The sequence below is a fragment of the Bactrocera neohumeralis genome, unplaced genomic scaffold (assembly GCF_024586455.1).
Source record: "Bactrocera neohumeralis isolate Rockhampton unplaced genomic scaffold, APGP_CSIRO_Bneo_wtdbg2-racon-allhic-juicebox.fasta_v2 cluster09, whole genome shotgun sequence".
Lineage (NCBI taxonomy): Eukaryota > Metazoa > Arthropoda > Insecta > Diptera > Tephritidae > Bactrocera > Bactrocera neohumeralis.
In genome coordinates, this window is record NW_026089622.1 from 32,856,302 (window position 1) to 32,882,009 (window position 25,708).

Consider the following 25,708-nt stretch of genomic DNA (forward strand, 5'->3'; position numbering starts at 1 on the left):
TAGAAAAGGTGGTGAAAGCACTTTTCCCCAACGCTAGAACCACAATCGAGTAGAACGATACCAACCATGATGGAATCTCCAAAGGTAGACGAGAAGGAGGTAATGGACATGGCGGAGAGATTTGGCAACGCAAAGGCTCCAGGACTTGATGGCATCCCGAACAAGGCACTGAAAATTGCCATCAGCCATAGCAAGAGGGCATTCGCCGAACTCTACGCACGATGTATGAATGAAGGAGTTTTCCCGAAAGTATGGAAGAAACAGCGACTGGTTCTTCTCCAAAGGCCAAACAAACCGGCGGGAGTGCCAAGTGCGTATCGCCCACTCTGCATGATCGACACGATGGCCAAAATACTGGAAAGACTGATTTGCACACGTCTAGAACGCCACCGAGAAGAAGAGTCTCCTGGGTTATCTGAAAACCAATTTGGATTCAGAAGACATCGGTCCACTTTAGACGCAGTTGGAAAAGTGACGGATATTGCGGCCAAAGCCATAGAGGGCACCAGAAGGATGTATGGAGATAAAAAGAACTGCGCAGTTGTTACTACGCTGGGTGTAAACAACGCTTTTAACTCGGCATACTGGCCACATACGAGTATACTGAGAGCATTAGAAGCAAGAAACACCCCGGGGTATCTCCTGAGGACAATTAGCATCTATTTGTTTGACAGACTACTGCTGTACGATACCGATGCAGGTCCAAAAACCTACAGGGTGACAGGTGGAGTACCACACGGCCCCGTACAATGTCCGATACTTTGGAAAGTGCTGTACGACGGGATGTTACGATTACCGCTGCCAAAAGAAGCACAGATAATTGGCTATGCGGACGACATTGCCGTAACGATCGTAGCTAAATAACTCTTGCAGATAGATAACAAATACAATGAGACCGTGTCGAAAATTAAAGACTGGCTTACGAGTACCAAGCTACAGCTTGCAGGTGAAAAAACAGAGGCAGTGCTCATCACGAGCAGAGAAAGGCTAGAAACGGTCACCTTGAACATTGGCGCTATGATCGATACGAGGCTCAATTTCAAGGCGCACATTGAAAAGGCCTGTGGTAAGGCGCCCAAAGTGACTGCGGCACTGTCGAGGATCATGGCAAACATTGGTGGCCCAAGTCAAAGTAGGAGAGCTCTGTTGGCCAAAGTTAGCCAGTCAATGCTTATGTACGCAGCTCCCATATGGGGGACAGCCCTGCGTCAAAAAATTTGTGTCAATATGGCAAAGGCTGTGTCCAGGTTATGTGCCCTGAGAGTTGCCTGTGCGTTTAGAACGGTGTCGCACGAGACGAGTGCTATCATATCTGGTCTTATGCCACCGGATACGGATATAATGGCCTCTGAGTTAAGTAGAGTCTACCGTAAAACAAAAGCAATGAATAGGCGCTTAACGGTCGACGTGCGCAAAAAGGAGAGGAAGACAAGTCCCGATGAGTGGCAAAAGCAATGGGATGTGGCAGATAAAGGAAGATGGACATATAGATTAATTAGGAATGTATCAGCCTGGATTGACAGACACCACGGGGAGATAGATTTCTACTTAACGCTGTTCTTATCGGGCCATAGCTGTTTCAGGGAATACCTACACAAATTTGGCCACGATGACGAAACACAATGTTCCTTCTGCGGAAATGCCGCAGAAAACGCAGAGCACGTCTTTTTCTCCTGCTCGAGGTATGTAGTGGAGAGAGACACCACAGAAAAGCTGACAAATGAAAGGATAACGCCCGACAACATAGTGAGTCACATGCCGCGATCACAGCTGGTGTGGGCTAAAATGAAAGAGTGGGCCGCAATAGCGCTCCTAGAACTCAGAATGAAAGAAAGGCAGCGCAGAAGCATAAGACCACATGAATAACCCTGGAGGTAGGTCGTGAAGAGGCAGTTATCGCCTTGGTCCTGCGAAGTAGTGCTTAACGGCGGTCGCGCAGGTCCGAATACAAGCTTCAGCAGCCGGAGTTAAGGGTTTAGTACGTAGGCATACTGTTTCGCAAGTCCAGCATATATAGTATGTATATAATATACATATTAGGGGGTTTTTTTGTTTTGAACTATTAATTTTTTTCCGTCCCGTCACAAAATTTCCTTGGAAATACCCTAAAATAAATTCCCTGAAAATTTTGGCCCTTAATATTAACATTAAAAACTGGACCAAGGCATGTAAAAATTTTCCATAGAAAATACACCACAATCGTGATTTTTTATCTTTAAATTCCTACAGATCAGAGGTATTTTATAGCATCGCATCGACTATAGACGCATATTTCTCAGAATTGTTCACTCTACAAAAGTGTACAGTGCAATAAAGACGTAACTCACAACGGCGAGGTAGTACGGGGCTCTAAACCTGATTTTTCCATGAAATTCGCATTTTTTTGTATATATCTCGTAAATGACAAGAGCTACAGAAAAAATGTTCACCACAAGCTTGTAGGAAATTTTATAACATTATTACAAAGAAGATCCGAGGTCAAAATCGCTATCATTAATACTTCTCGAGATATTCAGCTTTTTAAGTAAGGGTTTATAGAATTTTCATAGATTGTAGTATGTAATAAAAAAGCTGTCGCATAAAAGAAGAAGAATCAGCTAGACGACATAATATAAGTCGCAGTTGAAGACGAACTCGGGACGACAAAAGACGTGTAATATCCCCATACTTGTGATTTGGTGCGACGTATAATTTATTTTAAAACTAGCTGACCCCGCAGCCGTTGCCCTGCGTGAAATTATGTGTTTTGAAATGAAAAAAAGTTGAAATTATATTCTGTCGAAAATGATTTATTTACGATTTTTCTACATTTTTTTATGTAGCGCAACTTAATAAACATAATTTTTTTGATTTCTGTTCTGGTGCGTAAATATATAGAGAAGATGGGTTTCCAACTCGTCAACACACCACATATATCTGGCCGTGTGAAAAACATAGGATTTCCCGATTTCCTTGTGTCCTGTTGATTGTCAACGCAAGGGCAATTTTCCCTGGAAATTGAATACCTTTGAACTGAAATGGCTGTCCCTTGTATTCGATAACTACGTCATAATCATTCGGATTCCATTACACAGTTTCGGCGCATGAAGATTGTGAAACATAATAATGACAGATCCAACTTTAAGACGCAAATGATGCTGGGGCAGGCTTGGTATGGTATTTGGAAGCTCCACTGGATAATTTACGGTTTCGTCTTCCTTGTCAAGACGATCGATCGATTTATATGAGCGCAAACCTCCCGGAACTTGACATTGAATCTTCCAGTTTAAATCACTAACATCGGTAATTTTGGCAGCTAAAATTGCTCGTGCACTCAAGCTATCGCAGTTACGATAATTTGGCCAATGTTCGGATAAACATTCGTGATGAGTTCATCTTCCGTTGAAGTGAATTGACAAAATGGAGGTGAAATTGATATCAAACCACTGGAAGTATCAACCGAAATTTGCCCATTTCCAATTCTTAGCGAATACAATGTAAAATGTCATCGGCAATGTCATTTTTTCGTATCCCATAATTAACGCGAATTTAAAGGCTGATATGTCGAAATGATCTTCGCGAAAAGTATGCGAACTTCAGTGGCATGCGAAGTACTATCGCATTGTCCTTCGTCTATTTCCAGTGATTATCATGTTCCAGCAAATGCTACTGCTGGCATGCTTCTCAAAATGTTGCACACTCTGTACCATTCACAATACGCGATGACTTAAATGAAGTTGAACCGCGAGACGCAAAATCGTCGGAAAACTTTCATGTATTGCAAAAGTACAAAGCGCTTTATTGCAGTTCACACATCGACCGATTTGATACTGCTGATCTCATATCGTTCAAGGCGAATAACCGCTACGTTGCTTTCTTTGGTGACGTACTTGCAAACGTATTTGATCGATTACACCAATCTGCAATATTCAACATTGACATGAGTTTTGAATGTGATTTAAACAAAAGGGGCGAATATGGTACGACCCATGTGTTGTCAACTTCGATGTGTTGTTAACGTCGATATTCACGCCTCTAAATGCTAAATGTTCTGCCATTGTCGTCTGGTGAGTGACGCCGATACAGTTAATATCCATCATTTCCCATTCCCGTTTCCGAAAGAAAAGCACATGAGTAGTGTTTCGTGCATTTATTGTCAAACATACAAACCAAAGTGGGATTGTAAGGTTCGCAAGGACCATGAATCATATTGGTTTTCACCACTTCGTATAATTCTGGATCTATCTCTGTATCAGGAATTTCCGCTGAAATGATTTCATCAATTTGATCTGGTGTAATCACCATCCGCATCCAAAGAAGAATGTGTGCGTGCGGCAAACCTCTTTTTTGCTACTCAACAGAACACATTCAGCATCTAATAGCATCATATATACCATAGGTTGCTTCAAGATAAAGACCATCAAACATCGCAGCTATTGTTTAAACAGTCGTGCTGTGATATCGTTACGATCGCTAGCTGATTGACCGCGATCCATAATTCCGCACGTATGTCATCGCATTTTGGGAGTACTTCTTGTCTTTCCTTGGGCTGCCATACATTGATGGCAAAAAGAACGCCGACCAATATTAGCGCCACCTCTTCGTGGCTTCATAACAAATTTCAATCTGTAATTGATCACATCGTCTCAAACATACATAAAGCTTTCACTGAATAATTTTCAATAATTTTTCCTTTGGATAGCCGGAATAAAAAAGTAAGCGACCGCAATTGAACGATTCAAATAATTTACAAATCAAAATATTGAAAAACAAAACAAACAAAAATTGAAAAAAAATGTGTATGGAGAATGTTACTTTTTGGAATTGCCCAATTTTCCGACTTCTCCTCATGAAAAGTATAAGGTATTTTGTTTCTAAACCTTTCCCGATCCACAACAAACAACCTTTAAAAATTTCATTAAGATTGGTTCAACCGTTCTCTTAGTGTTACTAACAAATAAACATTCATATTTATTGTAACGTTTGTATGGGGAAAAGAAAAGGGCTGTTTTTAGGAGTTTTTCGGAAACTATTCGAATTTTTCTCGCCGTAAAAACCATCCTTGAACTTCAACAAACATTTAAGAAAAAGAATTGGCCAAATTGGTCCAGGCGTTATTGAGTTATGCGCGTACATACATTTTTGGTATTCATTTTTATTTATATAGATTACATACTTTTATATTAATCTTCCTTTTTTACAAGTGTAAATAAACCTATTAAAGATGAATTGCAATCAGAGATATTGTCATTTATTTCAATATCCAACGTAGGCTTGGACAAACATCCAACAGATTCCCACATAAATAGGGGCTCAACTTATAAAAAAACAATAAAACATTAAAATGGTCCATTAATAAAATTTAAATGCTCAGTGCATTAAATAAGTGAAGTGTGTAAAAGTTTTCAAATAAAAGAAGATACGTGCATACATAGCCAAAATAACATGCCTCAAAGATTTCATACAGTACAGCCTGCGCAATAGCAGCAAGCCTAAAATTCCGAAGCTACATACATAGATACATTTTTGAAACACAGAACGACAGAAATAACCCAGAACGCGTAATACTATGTTCGGACCGACAATGTGTGTTTTCGATGAGTTTTCACATCAATAGCGGCATTCTCTTGCTCTTGCAAGATTGCACGATGACACAAAATGCAAAAATCCTATACCGAAATATGCAAGGCCAAGAGAGCACCCATTGCAGAATGTAGTGATATATGACGGCACGAAAATAAAAGTGGGTTTTGGTCTGACATATTTATAGCCATTGCAAATAATTTTCTGCGTGTGTTCGTTGTTGTGCCGTTGCACCAAGAGGAAAATTCTGCAATTTCTGCACCGTGCAAGGGTTTGCAAGCTTACAAACACACCCACTACAACAGAAAACCAACAAATTATATTCAAGTATTTACTTGCAAATCCTTCCAACAATACCCCTTATGTTTTTTCAAACAGTAAGCAGGATTGATTAAAATAGGTAAGCAAAAGGCCTAAAAAGCAAAATTTCCAATGTACAAGCGAGAATAAATACAAACATACATATTTACATATGCACTTACCCAAATCATACTTTTAAATACATAAATACAACAAACATTCAAATTAATATTAATATATTGAAGCATATACTTGCTAATCCACAAGTGCAGAGGCTAATGACCTGCACATTGTACATTTTCTTTTCTCGCTCTATTTTGATCGCGCAAATATAAATACATTTATTATATATAGTATATCATATACATACTCTATACATATATTCGGTATTCTTTTTGCCTACGTGGTAATACAAGCCTAATAATAATATATGAACATATCCTGATTTTGGGGGTATATCCAAAACATAAAAAACAATAATAAATCTTAAATTAGTAGAAGCTGCGATAATAGCATTAATTACATACAATAAGCGGTGCGGAATTTGTATTGAACAAAACAAAAAATAAATAAATAATAAAATTTTTTTAACGATCAATATATTAGTATATACTTATACATACATATATGTATATACTCTAAGCCCGTATAGGCAAATATTATTCAACAATACCTTCTTGTTCTTTGTATTACAAAAACAAGCAGGATTGTATACTAGGCTGGGTTGATTCCGGACTTTTTTCGATTCGGGATTTCTAATAGTGCGGAAAAGTGTCCAATGCAACTTTTTGTTTTGAGATCGGTTGCATCTTCAACCCCAACTCCGGCCCTGAAATTTCGGAAATTCGCCTAAAATCGTGAAATTGTCTACCTAGCGCCTGAAATACGCATCTCATGGCAAAATGTATAAAACAAAAGTTATTTGTCACGTCATTTGCTATCGAAATGGTACATGTTATCATGGCCGTAGGACGAACCGTTCCCGAGATACGAGCGAAAAGGCGGAGCGCCTCATGGAAATAAGTACATGTGCATCAACTTAATTTCAAATTAAACTACTGCAAATGAATTGAAACTTATCAATACAATTTATTTTAATAGTAGTACAAAAAATTAACAAAAAATTTACAAAAAAAAATGCTTCTCAATTTCAATATGCTTTTTATAAAGCAAATAAAAATTAAATATATGTGTATACCGACCAATTTAGCATATAATATGCACATAAATACGCACATAGCGTGCACATATGCATATATATGTACAAAGGTTATTGACTTTGTATACCTCTTTAACGAGTGCTTATATACAAGGACATACGGATAAATCCGTAATAGTAAATATATAAAAATAAATATAAAATCGCAACTAAATACAATAGTGCGGTTAACAAAAACGATTAACGCGTATTTTAGTAAATTTACGGGTATAACAACTCTTACTTACTTAAAAGAGTTTTCGGTTTTCGGCATTTATCAGATAAATCTCATCAAATTTTTATTCTAAATGAGCACAGATTCAAAAGAATCTAAATCAGGTCAATTTCTTACAATTTCAAAAATGGCTGACAACGATAAACAAAGCACACCTGCAAAGCTACACGCTCTAAGCACGGTACAAAGCAAAAGAGATCAAAAGATCATATAATGTCGAGATTTATCACTGAAAGTGATAGCTTTATAAGATATTGCACACGATTTCAAGCTTCCCCTATTACTGACATCACGGAAACAGTTTTGAATATAAAATTAGAAAGTGTTAACAATCTATGGGCACGCCTTCTGGCAGCGTACTGACGACGCAGAACTCCCAGAAAACACAAAAGCTTCGGCGACAGGCAAGTGTGATAACTGCCGTGATCAGTACGAGTTAACAAAGGGAATGATAACTGAACAAATAAGTTTAGTAAGGCCAAGTAGAGCCACCACTCCCCCTCCCAGAGTAGTTACAACACCAAAAGAAGACCTAGATAAAGGCATGTATCTAAAAGTACCAGCTTGTGATACTGAAGTTTTTAATGGATGTTATGACCAATGGCCGTCCTTACGGGGCATGTTCACTGCCGTTTATATAAACCATCCTAAACTCTCACAAGCACAAAAGTTATACCATCAGTCAGCATCGTCAAGCGATTCGCTTTAAATGACGAAAATTTTAAGCTGGCTTGGGAAGCACTGGTCGAAAGATACGAAAATGGAAGGCTTATGATAGAAAACCCAATAAAAACATTATTACATCTACCAAAAATTCAAAAAGAAACCAGCCAGGAATTTCAAAATTTATACTCGACAGTGACTAATTGCATACGAGTATCAGTGTTAAAAACACAAAATATCTCCACAGAATCGTGGGACCCTATCATAGTAACTATTTGTGCAAAAACACTCCCTCACGCTGCTTTACTACGATGGGAATAATCACTTGTGGAAAGAAAAAAATGCCCACCTGGCAACAGATGAAAACATTCCTCACTGCTCAATACGAGATAGCTGAGCGAATTGATAACAAAACAAGTAAGGAAGGGCTAAGTTCGGGTGTCACCGAACATTTTATACTCTCGCATGATAAAGTGATAATCGAGATTTCATTATACGTCATTTACATGTTTTTCAAATACCGTATTTTTGTAAAGTTTTATTCCGCTATCATCATTGGTTCCTAATGTATATACTCGTATGATACAGAAAAGGCATCAGATGGAATTCAAAATAGCGTTATATTGGAAGAAGGCGTGCTTGTGAACCGATTTCACCCATATTTCGTACATGTCATCAGGGTGTTAAGAAAATATTATGTGCCGAATTTCATTGAAATCGGTCTAGTAGTTCCTGAGATATGGTTTTTGGTTCATAAGTGGGCGAGGCCACGCCCATTTTCAATTTTTAAAAAAGCCTGGGTGCAGCTTCCTTCTGCCATTTCTTCTGTAAAATTTAGTGTTTCTGACGTTTTTTGTTAGTCGGTTAACGCACTTTTAGTGATTTTGAACATAACTTTTGTATGGAAGGTGGGCGTGGTTATTATCCCATTTCTTCTATTTTTGAACTGTATATGGAAATGCCTGAAGAAAACGACTCTGTAGAGTTTGGTTGACATAGCTATAGTAGTTTCCGAGATATGTACAAAAAACTTAGTAGGGGGCGGGGCCACGCCCACTTTTCCAAAAAAATTGCGTCCAAATATGCCCCTCCCTAATGCGATCCTTTGTGCCAAATTTCACTTTAATATCTTTATTTATGGCGTAGTTATGACACTTTATAGGTTTTCGGTTTCCGCCATTTTGTGGGCGTGGCAGTGGGGCGATTTTGCCCATCTTCGAACTTGACCTTCTTATGGAGCCAAGGAATACGTGTACAAGTTTCATCATGATATCTCAATTTTTACTCAAGTTACCGCTTGCACGGACCGACGGACGGACAGACGGACGGACAGACGGACGGAAGTCACATTTTCATGTCAAACCAAACTAATAAATGGCAACCATTATGTGAAATTTGTAAAGGAGGTCATAACATAAGATCTTGCGAGAAATTTAAAAAACTATCCGTTTCAGATAGAAACAATCTTGTCAGGCAACATAAACTTTGCATCAACTGTCTGTCGAATGCTCATACGACAAAAGACAAATTTAATTGTGTGTACTGTCAACGAAGACATCACTCACTGCTTCATATTACTAACTTTCAAAATATGAAGCAAAATCAATTTCATAAAATCACCGGGTTAGTCACTACAACCAAAAGTAATAATCCCGAAATCTCAAATCCCGAAAAAAGGGAAGAACAACCATGTTGCTCTAAAGCAGCAAAAATTCAAGCGCTTCATTCGGGAAATGAAAGCAAAATTCTTTTACCCACTGCGGTCATCACCATGGAACATAAGGGTGATTTATTCAAACTAAGAGCACTAATACATAGATCAAGGATCTCAAAGATCCTTTATATCATCAAAGGCTCAAAATCGGCTCAAATTGCCAATAAAACATTCCAATTTTCAAATTTCGGGAATGGGCGGAAGAATTATTCAACATTCAAATAAAATAAGCCCAATCACCATAGTTTCTCAAAATGCGGATATACGAATAGATGCACAAGCCATCGTCCTACCGCAACTTACAAATTTGCTTCCAAGCTATGAAGTAAATAAAATACACTGGGGAAAATGCTCACTTCGCAAATTAGCAAATCCCAACAGTCATACCTCATCACAAATCGACATATTATTAGGCAGTGACTTAATACCTCAAATAATTCTTGAAGGTATAGAGAAACTCTCCAATAAATTGTTAGCACAAAATACGATCTTTGGGTGGATTATAAGAGGCCAAAACCCTGAAAAAATAAATTCTTTCACAACACAAGTGGAAGATATCACAAACGAATATTTAAAGAATGAACTTAAAAAATTCTGGGAAGTAGAAGAAGTACTCTAGATTACCAAACTTTCAGAAGAAGACCAGGCATGCGAAGAATATTACCAGTCCACAACAACAAGAAACGAACATGCGACTGCCATTCAAATCCACCTTTCCTGAAACTATAGCTCTAGGCCACTCTAGAATCTCAGCAGTCCAGCAATTCCTTAGCATGGAAAAAAGCCTGATGAAGAGCTAAATCAGCATATGATAATGTGATGGACGAATATCTTGACATCTTTCAATCATATGGAAGAAACTGTACCATATGGAAAAATATCCAAAGGTAGATTTTTATCTCTTTACCTTCCACATCATGGGGTAATACGACCAGATAAAATCACAACGAAAGTACGATTGGTGTTCAATGCCTCAAAGTGTACGAGCTCAGGCAAATCACTCAATGATGTAATACGTATACACAGGGCCAATATTACAAACTGATCTTATGTTGCTAATACTAAATTGGCGTATGTTTAAATACGTTTTAACGGGGATGTTGAGAAAATGTATAGGCAAATTCTAGTACATGAAGATGACCAAGATTCAAAGCACTAAATTCAGCAGGTTTTCCCCTAAACAAAATAAGATCAAATCATCCCGAAATAATCAAAGATATAAAAAAGGGAGACTTATTAGATACTGACTTCCTTAAATTCGAAAAGGCTAGTGCAACAAAAACACTAGGGATTCAATGGAATGCGATAACAGATCAATTCCCATATACAATTAAGTCAATATCTGCAATGTCCGCCATTACAAAATGCCAAATACTTTCCTCGGTGGCAAAACTTTTCGACCCCGCAGGATGGCTTTCGCCAATAATGATTCAAGCTAAAATTCTCATTCAAGAATTGTGGCAAGATGGCACTGAATGGGATGAACAGGTAAAACCTGTACGTTTGACAAAACGAGTTCAATTTACTAACAACCTACATACTATATCAGAAATTCGAATCCCTCGATGGGTAAATTTCACCCCTAACATTAACGCAGAATTACACGGTTTCTGTGATGCCTCTGAAAAGGCTTATTGCGCAACAGTCTACATACGTACTCAGTACGATAGCAAAATAGCTTCACATCTTTTGGTAGCCAAAGCCAAAGTTGCCCCTTTGAAAACACTAAGCCTGCCACGGCTTGAACTAAATGGTGCACTTCTGTTAGCAAAATTCATTTCAATGGTTCAAACCCATCTCAAATTAAACGATCACAAAATGTATCTCTGGTCAGACTCAAAAATAGTTCTAGCATGGTTAGAAAAACCACCCTATACTTGGAAGACATATGTATCTAATCGCATATCTCAAATCTTAGACTTAGTTGGCTCAGCAAAATGGCAACATGTTGCAAGTGGTTGCAAACCACTTCACCTCACCAGCACTACACCCTGGTGGAACGGTCCCACATGGCTAACAGAATCACAAGAATTCTGGCCAAAGTCTCCTGCTCGGAATACCATACTTACGGAAGTCGGAAAATAGCGAATTTTCATATCACTCCTGAAGAGGATGATATTCTCCACAGATTTTCATCATTTCCTCGAGAACTAAGGGTAGTCGCTTATATGAACCAATTCATTCATAAACTTAAACAAAAGGTGAAAACAATATCAAACGATCCTTACATACAACTAACATATTCCGACTTGCAACATGCCAAGGACAGTCTAATCTTGTATACACAAACTCGCTATTTTAGCAAGTTGCTTGAAAAGCGACCTCTCGAAAATGGAAGCTCACTTATCGTCTTAAACCCATTCCTGGACGCTAAGGGATTAATACGGGCAAATGAAAAACTAGCCAACTGCAGCCTTAGTTACAACGAACGACATCCCATCATTATCCCAGAGAAATCCCGTTTTACCTACTTATTTCTTATACATTATATCTCCACCAGCTTACACTGCATGGTGAGCTTCGCTTGATGCAAAAAATGGGCCGATAAGAGTTTTATATACAGCGACTAAAGCCACAAATTAAAAGAACCATTTTCATGTGTAAACAGTGTACTATATACAAGCACAAGATACGTACGCAGATCATGGCAGCCCTACCACCTGAACACTGCAATTATGCTTTACCCTTTACCATCACTGGGGTTGATTTTGCTGGACCTTTCCAGATAAAGGTCTCGATGGAAGACCTTACCTCATTTAGAAAAGGGTATGTGGCTGTCTTTGTATGTTTTACGACAACGACAGTACACCTCGAGCTATGTTCGGATCTGACTACTGCGGCTTTTCTTGCAGCATTTGCCCGCTTTGTCAGACGACGCGGATTTCCTTTAAAAATTATGAGCGACAATGGAAAAAACTTTGTCGGAGCTCAAAGAGCCTCGGAAATGGAGTTTGTACAATTCATAAAAGGAGTATCCCCCGAAATTGTAAAAAAATTTGCACCCCAAGGGATCGATTGGCAATTCATACCCCCATGTTCTCTACACATGGGCGGACTCTGGGAATCAGCAGTAAAGAGCTTTAAGTCCCATTTAAAGAAAACGGCTGGTAACCATAAATTCAATCACTACATTACTCGCTCGTATCGAAGCCGTACTAAACTCTAGACCTATCTCACCACTCTCGCAAGATCCCTCCGACTTCACAGCCTTAATCCCAGGGCATTTTCTCAAAGGAGCACCCTTTCTGGTCATACCTGAGCCAGGCGTGGAGTCGCTATCCTTATTAAACAGATGTGAGCGAATTAAAATTCTCCATCATGATTTCAGCCTCCGGTGGAAGGAAAACTACATAAAGGACGTTCACAAGAGATACCGGTGGAAAACTCAAGAAAAGGCACTAAAGCTTGGAGACTGCGTCCTTACGCAAGACGATTGTTTCCGCCCTACGGAATGGCGACTCGGAAGCATAAAACAACTTCATTACGGTTCCGACGGTCATGTTGGAGTAGTTGATCTCCGCACCCAAACTGGTACGCTAACCAGACCGCTCGTCAAATTATGCTTTCTAGCAACCGCCGAAGATAAAGAAACGTAAAACCGAAACCGCAATTTTAATAACTCAATAAATCGCTAAAACATATAACATAAAACCCCACAAAAGACCTAACATAAATGTCTGATAAAAAAAAAATGACATTCTATTTATGCCACATAACGTGACACAAATGTCCATATTATTGTAAATTCCACAATATATTACTAATATCCATTTCTCTCACAGAGCAATATGGACGTGGATATGGCATCTTCATCAACGCCAACCATGCGTTCGGCAGTTTCCGCTCCTCGCTCTGAAGCTGGCCCAATAGCTTCGACCAACGACAGGCTTCACCGCGACAACGGCCCCGCGTAAAAGCACACCAACATTACCCGCATTACCAGCGGATCCGCAGCGCATTCGATGTCCACTATGTCGCCGCCCGCATCGGCTATCGCACGGCGGTATCTTTAAAGGCATGCCGCCGATGCAACGCCAGCAGGTGGCACAGGCGCACGGGTATTGCCTGAATTGCCTGGCAACTTCCCACGCAACACAGGAGTGCCCATCAAATAATCGTTGCCAAATCTGTGTGCAGGTGCATCACACGCTGCTGCACCGCACTACCAGACGCGTCTCCGGGCGACAACCGGCTCCTCGCACCAGCGGCAACGTCAGGCGTTCTCAAAGAACTTCTGTGACGGCATACCGCCGGCGCGAATCCTCTCCAGCAGAATCCTGTCCCTGGCGCCAAAACCGTGCACCATCAACACGGCGCCATCAGCTTAGGCCGCAATCCCGCCGGTCAACAGGTCTCAGCAGCGTTGTAGCTACGCTACAGCAGCTAGAGCGGCTTCTAGGCTAAATATTCGCCTAGAGGGCCGGGATCCCTAAATGAGTAGCGACGTCACATCACATTTACATCAGTTCACCACACCGAATCAGAAGCACGCGAGAGAACACTACATATTAACACACACACACGCACACGCACATGCACCAAAACACGATGACACCATCCAGCATTCCAATTAGAACAAAAGGGAAAGAGAAAGGATCTCGCGCACTTTTTTTCGTTACGACGTCGATCGACCAACATCTCCGCTTTTCGCAGCATCCCGGTTTCTTTTCGCAGTTACCCGCCTGTATACATTTAACGTTTTTTAAAAACTACTGTTCTCAATTTATAATTACCTTTAATCATTATATATATATGTATACACTCAGTCCTTTTTTTACGCGACCTCTTTTTACGCTATTTCACTTTAACGCGGTTATTTTTGCAGCGCAAATTCCTTTTTTTACGCGAATTTCTCACTTTAACGCGAATGCTTTTTTTCGTTTTTTGCTTGGTCTTAAACTTGCAGCAGATTTGGAAAATTATTTTGTAGCAAATGATACTGTTGCCGAACGTGCACGAATTTTTCAAAAAGAATTGAGTGTCTGCATGTTAAGATATAAAGAACTACATCGGAATGTATTGGGTCTAAAAAGAAGCATTCAAACAAAATTAACTGAGTTTATGGTGCAAACTTAGTCGGAGACGCTAAGTCAATCAGAACATCATTCCATAGTTCTTACTATTGATTCTGATACAAATTCTAGTGATATCAGTGCCGGCCATCAAAATAAGCGGCTAAAAATAATTTAAACTACGGATAATGACAGTGATTAAACAGCATTCAACGGTTTTTTCAATAAATCTACCTATTTTCTATTTTATTTTTTTTTTTTATATGTATATGGTTTTTGTTTTGTATTTTTTATTTTGTTATGAATGAAATTTGAAACTTATTGTATTGTTTTTGAATATTTTTTTGCGCGTATATTTTGTTATACGCGATATTTTTTATATTCGGATCCAATTTGTCAGTTAATATTGGAAAACTAACCATTTTTACGCGATTAGTGGCAGAACCGAAAATCGCATAAAAAAAGGACTCAGTGTATATAATATATATTTAACGTTTTTAAAACTATTTCAATTTCTAATAATTTTCCTCAGTTAAGCACATTTTGTTATAACAATTTTGAAGTGCATTTCGCACAAATAAAAGGTTTATAACGATTCTTTTTGGAATCAAGTGCATTTTTCGTTTTAACAAAAAGTGTGAGTGGCCTATAAGGTGAGTTTTTGTACAACAAGTTTTCGTGCGATAACCAGTTTTTCCCACGAAAACATGTTTTCGTTGTCGGTTCGAACATCGTATAAGAGAATTTTGTGGCTTCAAATACCACGAAAGCAGAGCTGAATACAAGCAGAAAGCAGAATATTTGAATACGAATTTTTAACAATATGCAACATGTTAGAAATCGACTGAAATGTAGCTAACATAAAGCTGCACATTTTCAAAAACTTACGACGTGATCATCTGTTATAGCCTTGACAGACGAGCAAAATTAATGCGCATTAAGAAATGTTATTTTATGGTGACAAACGGCAGAATTGTGCAGTTAGACAGCTGATTGTGAAATTAAACTGGATAAAAGGAAATTATTAATGGTAATTTTGTTATTCGTTTTTTATTAATTAACTACGTTTAAAGATAATAAAGTGCAAATAAAAGTAATATTTGATTGTAACGCAAAAAAGTGTGCGAAAAAGTTAAGAATGTCGGAAAAATGGATAGCACCCTGTGCGTTGTTTATTTTCTGCCATCTTAAAATATTAAAATTCGTTTTTGTTAATATACTTGCACACAATTTAATTAGCAATATGAAATCTGCCTACCTCTTATGCAGTAAACACAAAGGAGGCGGCAGATTTCAAGCGACATCTGTCAAACAATAGCAAAAATCGGCCATTTTTGGGCCCCCTCTGTCATCTCAAAATGTTGTCTACTCAAATTTGGTAAATTCAGCAAAATGCACGAAATTTTTGTGCATTGCTTATTTACATTAACATGGATTAATTGCACAAGTTAATGCAAATTAACCCCGCTAATGCAAATTAAAGCTGTCGTCTGTCAAGGATATTAGCCGATTGAAAGAAGACGAAGACGATGAGAACAATGACGCCAAAAATGACAACAAGCTTAGCGGAAATAAGGGTAATTACAAACTTCTACAGTTTCCCTATAAATAGGAGCAACTGATAGAGATAAAGAAGAACCATCTCAAAGAAAAGTTAAAGTTCTAGGAAATTATGCGCAATTGTAATACGACTAAACTTGGTATAACAACAGTAAAAAATAGTATACAAAGTAAACTCCTATACTGACAGACACATAATTTTTGTTAGAAAAACGAAAACCATTATATGTGGTATATGGTAGTTAGGGTAGTATCGACCAGATTTTAGCTATTTTTCCCAATATCACATACTATTAACAGGTCACTTACTAAAAAACTAGTCATATTCAATAAAGTCAGCCAGATGTTCGAAAATCCTGATATTAGTTACATATATGGGAGGTAAGTCAAGTTTTCTTTCAAATTTATCTACTTTAGGCACAAAGCTACACTGTTATGAGTAAAACACGCTAGCTCATTTTCATTGAGATAGCTCACATATTTCGTTTCGGGATAATATTGGAAACAGGACGTTTCGTCAACAGTTCCAATATTGCAAAGGAAGTTTTTGCCCTTTTTGATCTCTTTAATGATGTCCTTCGAATGTTGGATTCTTAGCAATTTTTGGTCGTCAGTCAATTTGTGCGGAACAAACCGTGCACACACCTTTCGTAAGCCCAAATGTTGAGTCAAAATGCGATAAATCGATGTTTTGGAGATGTTCAATTCCACTTCCATGAATTTCGATGTTGATTTCGGCTGATTTTCAATGAATTCACGCACAGTTTCGATGGAATTTCCGGGGATCACGGATTTTGATTGGCCCACATGTTGATCGTCATTTATGTCCTCACGACTACTTTCAAAACGTTGAAACCACTCGTGCACTCTGCTACGGGATAGGCAATCATCGCCATAAACTTGTTTCATCAATTGAAACGTTACGGTAAAAGTTTTACCAATTTTGAAACAAAATTTAATGTTGGCTCTTTGTTCGAAGCTCATTTTCGCACCGATAACACAAACATACTGACGCAATAACATCACTTCCAATCTATGAAATGTTGGTGGCGGTGCCACGCCCATCATCTATTTTTTACAAAGCCTTGTCATACCATCCCGGCGGTAAATTTTAGTGTTTCTGGCGCATTTAGTTATTGATCGCGCTTTTTATAGTTTTTAACAGTACCGTTATATTTGGTTGTCAAATATCTCATTTCTGATTTTTTACTTTTTATTCAATGCTTTATAAAAAGTGTTACAGTGAACGGATTTAGTTCAAATATGTGACGTTTCGTTTGATGATCTCTTTCCATCTGGACGGCAACTTCATAATACCCCTCTCGTAGAAGCCCCCCTCCTTATTTGCGAAGAACTCGGACAGGCAGTTTTCACAAGCCTCTTTTGAGTTCAACTTTACACCAACAAGGGCGTTCACCGTGGACAAGAACAGGTGGTAATCACTTGGCGCTATGTCCAGGCTATATGGTGGATACGACTTAACCTCCCATCCGAGCTTCCGTAGATTCTGACGAGTCATCAACAAAATGTGTCGTCTGGCGTTGTCCTGGTGGAATACTACACCCTTCCTGTTGGCCAATTCTGGACGCTACTGGTAGATCGCCTGTTCGCAGTAAATGGTACAATTAAGCGTCTGGCCATATGGGAACAGCTCATAGTGGATGATTCCCTTCTAATCCCACCAAACACACAGCAAACCCTTCTTGGCCGTCAATCCCGGCTTGGCCACTGTTTGGGACGATTCACCGGCCTTCGAGCACGATCGTTTTCGCTTGACATTGTCGTATACGATCCATTTTTTCGTCGCCAGTCACCATCCGCTTCAAAAATGGGTCGAGTTCGTTCCGTTTCAGCAGCATATGGCAGGCGTTGATTCGGTCCAGAAGGTTTTTTTGCGTTAAATTATGCGTCACCCAGACATCAAGCTTTTTTGTGTATCCTGCCTTCTGCAGATGATTTAAAATGGTTGGGTGACTAACTCTCATCTTCTAAGCGATGTCACGAGATGCCACATGCCGGTCTAACTTGATGTTTTCCATGATTTGATCGGCATTCGTCGTCACAGGTCTTCCGTAGGCTGACTTATCCATTGTGTCGTTTTCACCCACTCTGAATCGTCGAAAACATTCCTCTGCAGTTCGAAGTGACAGAGTACCATCCCCCAAAACACCATTAATCTCACGGAACGTTTTTCTAGCGGGTTTTCTTTTAACAAAAGAAAACTTTAAAATAGTACGAATTTCGGCGTTAGTGAACTCCATGTTTACACGTCTATAATTGTTGAACGCAATATGCAATCTAATCATGCATAGCGTCGAGCACTGTAGCGCTTTATACAAAAAGAAAAAAGACAAAAAGGCGGAAAGGAGATATTTGACAACCTAATATGAGGAGGGAGGATGGAGTCATGTGTAGAAGTTCACGCAAGTGAGGAAAGTTCTCTGATCGCCATTCACTTGGGAGTGGCCAGAAACGATTCTTTTACACATGGCTCAAGCAGCTCACTACTTCCGGTCTTTGACCAAGTATCCTCTGGGTAGCCTAAGAACATCCGTTCGAAGGCGAGCTAAAGTGAGAAGGCGAAACATTCCCTACAAGGGTTGTGCGCTGGGCTTGGGACCCGCCACGTAAAAAACAATACCAATGAAAAAGTCTAAACGGCCTCGGATGAGAGACCCCCCTTTTGACGACGACCATGGCAAACGGAATAAGGACTACGATTTGAGGGCATGCACCTGGAATGTCCGGACCCTTAATTGGGAAGGTGCCGCTGCCCAGCTGGTTGATGTCCTCGCAAAAATAAAGGCTGACATCACCGCCGTCCAAGAAATGCGATGGACGGGACAAGGACAGAGACGAGTAGGTCCTTGTGACATTTACTACAGTGGCCATATAAAGGAGCGCAAGTTTGGTGTTGCATTCATGGTGGGAGAGAGACTCCGTCGCCGAGTACTATCATTCACTCCGGTGAAGCCACAATACGCATCAAAGCGAGGTTCTTCAACATATCGCTGATCTGCGCCCACGCTCCGACGGATGAGAAGGACGATGTGACCAAAGATGCCTTCTATGAGCGCTTGGAGCGCGCTTATGAGAGCTGCCCCCGCCACGATGTCAAAATTGTGCTTGGCGACTTTAACGCCAGGGTGGGCAAAGAAGGTATATTTGGCACTACGGTCGGTAAATTCAGCCTCCACGACGAAACATCCCCAAATGGGTTGAGGCTGATTGACTTCGCCGGGGCCCGAAATATGGTTATCTGTAGTACTAGATTCCAGCATAAGAAAATTCATCAAGCTACCTGGCTGTCTCCGGATCGAAAAACTACCAACCAGATCGATCATGTTGTGATAGATGGAAGACACGTCTCCAGTGTTTTAGATGTGCGTGCGCTCCGAGGTCCTAACATCTACTCGGACCACTATCTTGTTGCAGCTAAGATTCGCACTCGCCTCTGTGCAGCAAAAAACGCACGCCAACAAACACAAGGAAGGTTCGACGTCGAAAAGCTGCAATCACAACAGACTGCCGAACGATTTTCTACTTGGCTTGCACTCCTGCTCTCTGAGAGCACTAGTCAACAACTCGGTATAGGGGAACTGTGGGACGGCATTTCAAATTCCATACGTTCAGCTGCAACCGAAACCATTGGTTTTCGGAAAGAGCAAAAGAACAGCTGGTACGACGAGGAGTGCCGTGTCGCAGCGGAGAGAAAACAGGCTGCCTACCTCGCAACGTTACGATCGACCACTACACGTGCGGGATGGGATAGATACCGAGAGTTGAAGAGGGAAGCGAGACGCATTTGCAGACAGAAAAAGAAAGAGGCCGAAATGCGTGAGTATGAAGAGCTTGATAAGCTGGCCGACAGGGGTAATGCTCGAAAATTCTACGAAAAAATGCGGCGGCTTACAGAAGATTTCAAGACCGGAGCATACTCCTGTAGAACCCCCAAAGGTGATCTAGTCACTGATGCCCAGAGCATAGTTAAATTATGGAGGGAACACTTCTCCAGCCTGCTGAATGGCAGTGAACGCACAACACCAGGAGAAGGAGAACCCGATTCCCCAATCGATGACGATGGAGCAGACGTTCCATTACCCGACCATGAAGAAGTTCGAATAGCAATTGCCCGCCTCAAGAACAACAAAGCGGCAGGGGCCGACGGACTACCGGCCGAGCTATTCAAACACGGCGGCGAAGAACTAATAGGGAGCATGCATCAGCTTCTTTGTAAAATATGGTCGGACGAGAGCATGCCCAACGATTGGAATTTAAGTGTGCTATGCCCAATCCATAAAAAAGGAGACCCCACAATCTGCGCCAACTACCGTGGGATTAGCCTCCTCAACATCGCATATAAGGTTCTATCGAGCGTATTGTGTGAAAGATTAAAGCCCACCGTCAACAAACTGATTGGCTTCAGACCTGGAAAATCAACAACCGACCAGATATTCACCATGCGCCAAATCTTGGAAAAGACCCGTGAAAGGAGAATCGACACACACCACCTCTTCGTCGATTTCAAAGCTGCTTTCGACAGCACGAAAAGGAGCTGCCTTTATGCCGCGATGTCTGAATTTGGTATCCCCGCAAAACTAATACGGCTGTGTAAACTGACGTTGAACAACACGAAAAGCTCCGTCAGGATCGGTAAGGACCTCTCCGAGCCGTTTGATACAAAACGAGGCTTCAGACAAGGCGACTCCCTATCGTGCGACTTCTTCAACATGCTCCTGGAGAAAATAGTTCGAGCTGCAGAACTAAACAGAGAAGGTACCATCTTCTATAAGAGTGTACAGCTGTTGGCGTATGCCGACGATATTGATATCATCGGCCTCAACACCCGCTTCTGCTTTCTCTAGGCTGGACAAGGAAGCACAGAAAATGGGTCTGGTAGTGAACGAGGGCAAAACGAAATATCTCCTGTTATCAAACAAACAGTCGTCGCACTCGCGACTTGGCTCTCACGTCACTGTTGACAGTCATAACTTTGAAGTTGTAGATAATTTCGTCTATTTAGGAACCAGCATTAACACCACTAATAATGTCAGCCTGGAAATCCAACGCAGGATTGCTCTTGCCAACAGGTGCTACTTCGGACTGAGTAGGCAATTGAAAAGTAAAGTCCTCTCTCGACGAACAAAAGCTAAACTCTATAAGTCGCTCATAATTCCCGTCCTGCTATATGGTGCAGAGGCTTGGGCGATGACAGCAACCGATGAGTCGACGTTACGAGTTTTCGAGAGAAAAATTCTGCGAAAGATTTATGGTCCTTTGCGCATTGGCCACGGCGAATATCGCATTCGATGGAACGATGAGCTGTACGAGATATATGACGACATTGACATAGTTCAGCGAATTAAAAGACAGCGGCTACGCTGGCTAGGTCATGTTGTCCGGATGGATGAAAACACTCCAGCTCTGAAAATGTTCGACGCAGTACCCGCCGGGGAAGCAGAGGAAGAGGAAGACCTCCACTCCGTTGGAAGGACCAAGTGGAGAAGGACCTGGCTTCGCTTGGAATATCCAATTGGCGCCACGCAGCGAAAAGAAGAAACGACTGGCGCGCTGTTGTTAACTCGGCTATAATCGCGTAAGCGGTGTCTACGCCAATTAAGAAGAAGAAGAATATGAGGAGTGAGCGGGGTTTCATTCGATTGCATCAATTTTCACACTATCAGTAGTAGTTCTTGTAGCATTCGCGCCCGACGAAATTGGTTGTTGTAGCTTTAATTGATTGGCGCAAAGATTAGAATAAAAGATGATCTTCAAATACGCGATCTCATCCAGCAAGAGTAAAGCAAAATTACAAATATTAAAAATTCAGAGCGCAGACGCTCACAAGCACAGTAGTATAAAATCGATGCCTTGATGGCAATCAAACGCAAGCAATTTGGTAGCGGTCTTAAACTAAAATCTAAATTTTAGAACTGTATCAATTAACTAAGGTCAAAAATAATAATTCATACTACGTACGAAAACTTACAAACGCAGAAGTTGAATATATTAAACCAAGGGTTAAAGACAATGATGCAAAATTCGGGTCGAATGTACAGGAGGATGGCAGATAGAGGGTTAAGCGACGGCTGTCGTATAAAAGAAGAAGCATCAGCAAAACGACATACATGTACTATAATTTTCAGTTGAAGACGCACTCGCCACGACGAATGACGTTTATTAATTAATTTTCAAAGAACGTTTAAATTAACCTTTTTTACAATTATACGAGTAAAAAGATCAATTGCGATAAAAGATGTTGTCATTTTATTTCAATATCCAACGTGGGTCTCCACAAACATCCAACAAATTCCCACACACACATATATACAATATATATGTATGTATCTTTAAATTTACGAATTTTATATCTTTTCTTTATGCTTTTGATTTGATTTAGCTTATTTAAAGTAATCCTGCTTACTTAAATACTTAAATACTTTTTTTGAGATATTTTGTGTGTTTAAACACAACGCTAAGCATTTAAAGGCAATCAAATTCTTTAAACTATATGTACATATATACATATTTATATATGTGTACTTATGTATGTATTTTACCAGTTAGCGGTATTTCTGTTTTTACCGGAAAGTAAAGCGAATATTACAGCGCTATATGGCACAATTCCGATTTCTTTGGCGCCGCGATTCGAAGGTACCGTTGGAAAGAGGAAGTCCTCCTGATTAAAAAAATATAAAGGGTTATAGGTACCACAAACGCTTAATTTATGAGATATTCGATCTTAGAGTTCAAAAATTCCCAAAATTCGAACATTTCAACAAGCTATTTTACCACATTAAACACACTTTACTCACATTTTCCACTTCAAATTAATTAAATTAAACTATAAACTTTTAAATAAATCCACATTTTACACTTTTAACAGTTTTTTTACCGACGAAATCTTTATTTTAAAAATTACATTTTACACTCGTAGTGAACAACTTGTGTGTGCTAAGAATTACGACGAAATGGAGCGCTGCCATGTGATAATAAGGAAATTCGCTGAAATTCCTTTTTTCCCAAAAATTTCTCTATCCATTCATATGGATATGTTCTTTAATTAATTTACTAAACAAATAAGTAATATTATATAATAATATTATATATATTATCACCTAATATACAAAACAACGTATTATCAAAAATAAATGGAAAGCGCTGACAGATATAATAACCAAAACTTAACCATTTTATAACGAAAACTCAAATTTTGTTTCCATATCAGTGCACGATAACCAAAAAATATAACCACTTTATAACGAAACTCAATACATATTTTTTTTATTTTAACGCAGAAAGGACTACTACAGTCACCCCGGGTATTCGCTCAACCAGGGCTATTTTTTTAAAGCGCGGCCTAAGGCCGCCCACGCTGAAAGAAGTACTACGCTACGGTACTACAGTCACCCCGGGTATTCCTTCGACCAGGGTTATTTTTTTAAAGCGCGGCCGAAGGCCGCCAACACAAAAAGGAGTACTTCCCGAAAGTACTACAGTCACCCCGGGTATTCGCTCGACCAGGGTTATTTTTTTAAAGCGCGGCCGAAGGCCGCCAACGCAGAAAGGAGTACTACGCGAAAGTACTTCAGTCTCATAATCACATATTACACATATACATATGTAGAAAGTATTTTTTTATAGTTAATATAGAAAAAAGAATCACACGAAAAAACAAACACAGAACAATTGTTAAAAATCCTACATATTTGCTGTTTAAGATGTGGCAAGGCTCGTTTTCCTCATAATTGTAAACAATCTAACCTTTTCACCGATGAGTGTGCTAAGTGATTTTTAAATTAATAAATTTAGGTAAAATATAGCAAAATAAAAGTGAAATGTGAACTTATTTCAATGTTTAGAGTGTATATTAAAATATACATAGTGAAAAACGTGAAAAAATTTAGTGAAACATAGAGAAATACCATGTGTTATTAGTGCGAATTTTTGAAATTTTAATCGTGAATATTTTAAAAAATAAAAGTTATTTCTATATTATTTTTGGATATTTCTTCTCTGGAGAAGCTCCCCTACCCGCACATACCCCATTTATACGGAAATTCGGTTTTTTACCCCTCCGCCAAAGTAATCGGAATCGTGCCCGCTATATATATTTATATATGTATACATATGTATTTTACCAGTTAGCGGTATTTCGGTTTTTACCGAAAAATAAACCGAATATTACAATAGTTTGGCAAACTTTTTTTTATTACTTAAGCGGAATGTACAAATTTTTAAAGCTACATCTATGTATATAAATAAAAATGAATACCAAAAATGTATCTACGCGCATAACTCAATAACGCCTGGACCAATTTGGCCAATTCTTTTTCTTAAATGTTTGTTGAAGTTCAAGGATGGTTTTTACGGCGAGAAAAATTCGAATAGTTTCCGAAAAACTCCTAAAAACAGCCCTTTTCTTTTCCCCTTACAAACGTTACAATAAATATGAATGTTTGTTTGTTAGTAACACTAAGAGAACGGTTGAACCAATCTTAATAAAATTTTTAAAGGTTGTTTGTTGTGGATCGGGAAAGGTTTAGAAACAAAATACCTTATACTTTTCATGAGGAGAAGTCGGAAAATTGGACAATTCCAAAAAGTAACATTTTCCATACACATTTTTTTCAATTTTTGTTTGTTTTGTTTTTCAATATTTTGATTTGTAAATTATTTGAATCGTTCAATTGCGGTCGCTTACTTTTTTATTCCGGCTATCCAAAGGAAAAATTATTGAAAATTATTCAGTGAAAACTTTATGTATGTTTGAGACGATGTGATCAATTACAGATTGAAATTTGTTACGAAGCCACGAAGAGGTGGCGCTAATATTGGTCGGCGTTCTTTTTGCCATCAACGTATGGCAGCCCAAGGAAAGACAAGAAGTACTCCCAAAATGCGATTACATACGTGCGGAATTATGGATCGCGGTCAATCAGCTAGCGATCGTAACGATATCACAGCACGACTTTTTAAACAATAGCTGCGATGTTTGATGGTCTTTATCTTGAAGCAACCTATGGTATATATGATGCTGTTAGATGCTGAATGTGTTCTGTTGAGTAGCAAAAAAGAGGTTTGCCGCACGCACACATTCTTCTTTGGATGCGGATGGTGATTACACCAGATCAAATTGATGAAATCATTTCAGCGGAAATTCCTGATACAGAGATAGATCCAGAATTATACGAAGTGGTGAAAACCAATATGATTCATGGTCCTTGCGAACCTTACAATCCCACTTTGGTTTGTATGTTTGACAATAAATGCACGAAACACTACTCATGTGCTTTTCTTTCGGAAACGGGAATGGAAAATGATGGATATTAACTGTATCGGCGTCACTCACCAGACGACAATGGCAGAACATTTAGCATTTAGAGGCGTGAATATCGACGTTAACAACACATCGAAGTTGACAACACATGGGTCAAAACTCATGTCAATGTTGAATATTGCAG

The 25,708-nt window shown here is 39.4% G+C and overlaps 2 protein-coding genes and 1 pseudogene across 2 annotated transcripts in view; 1 reads left to right on the forward strand and 2 right to left on the reverse strand.

The window, feature by feature from the left end:
• Positions 1–25,708, reverse strand: part of LOC126764244 (uncharacterized) — a 480,626-nt gene that overhangs the window by 242,175 nt on the left and 212,743 nt on the right. The window lies entirely within an intron of this gene.
• Positions 1–25,708, reverse strand: part of LOC126764044 (dnaJ homolog subfamily C member 16) — a 384,131-nt gene that overhangs the window by 209,924 nt on the left and 148,499 nt on the right. The gene's annotated exons all lie outside the window — the stretch shown is intronic.
• Positions 13,461–14,076, forward strand: LOC126764188 (uncharacterized; annotated as a pseudogene).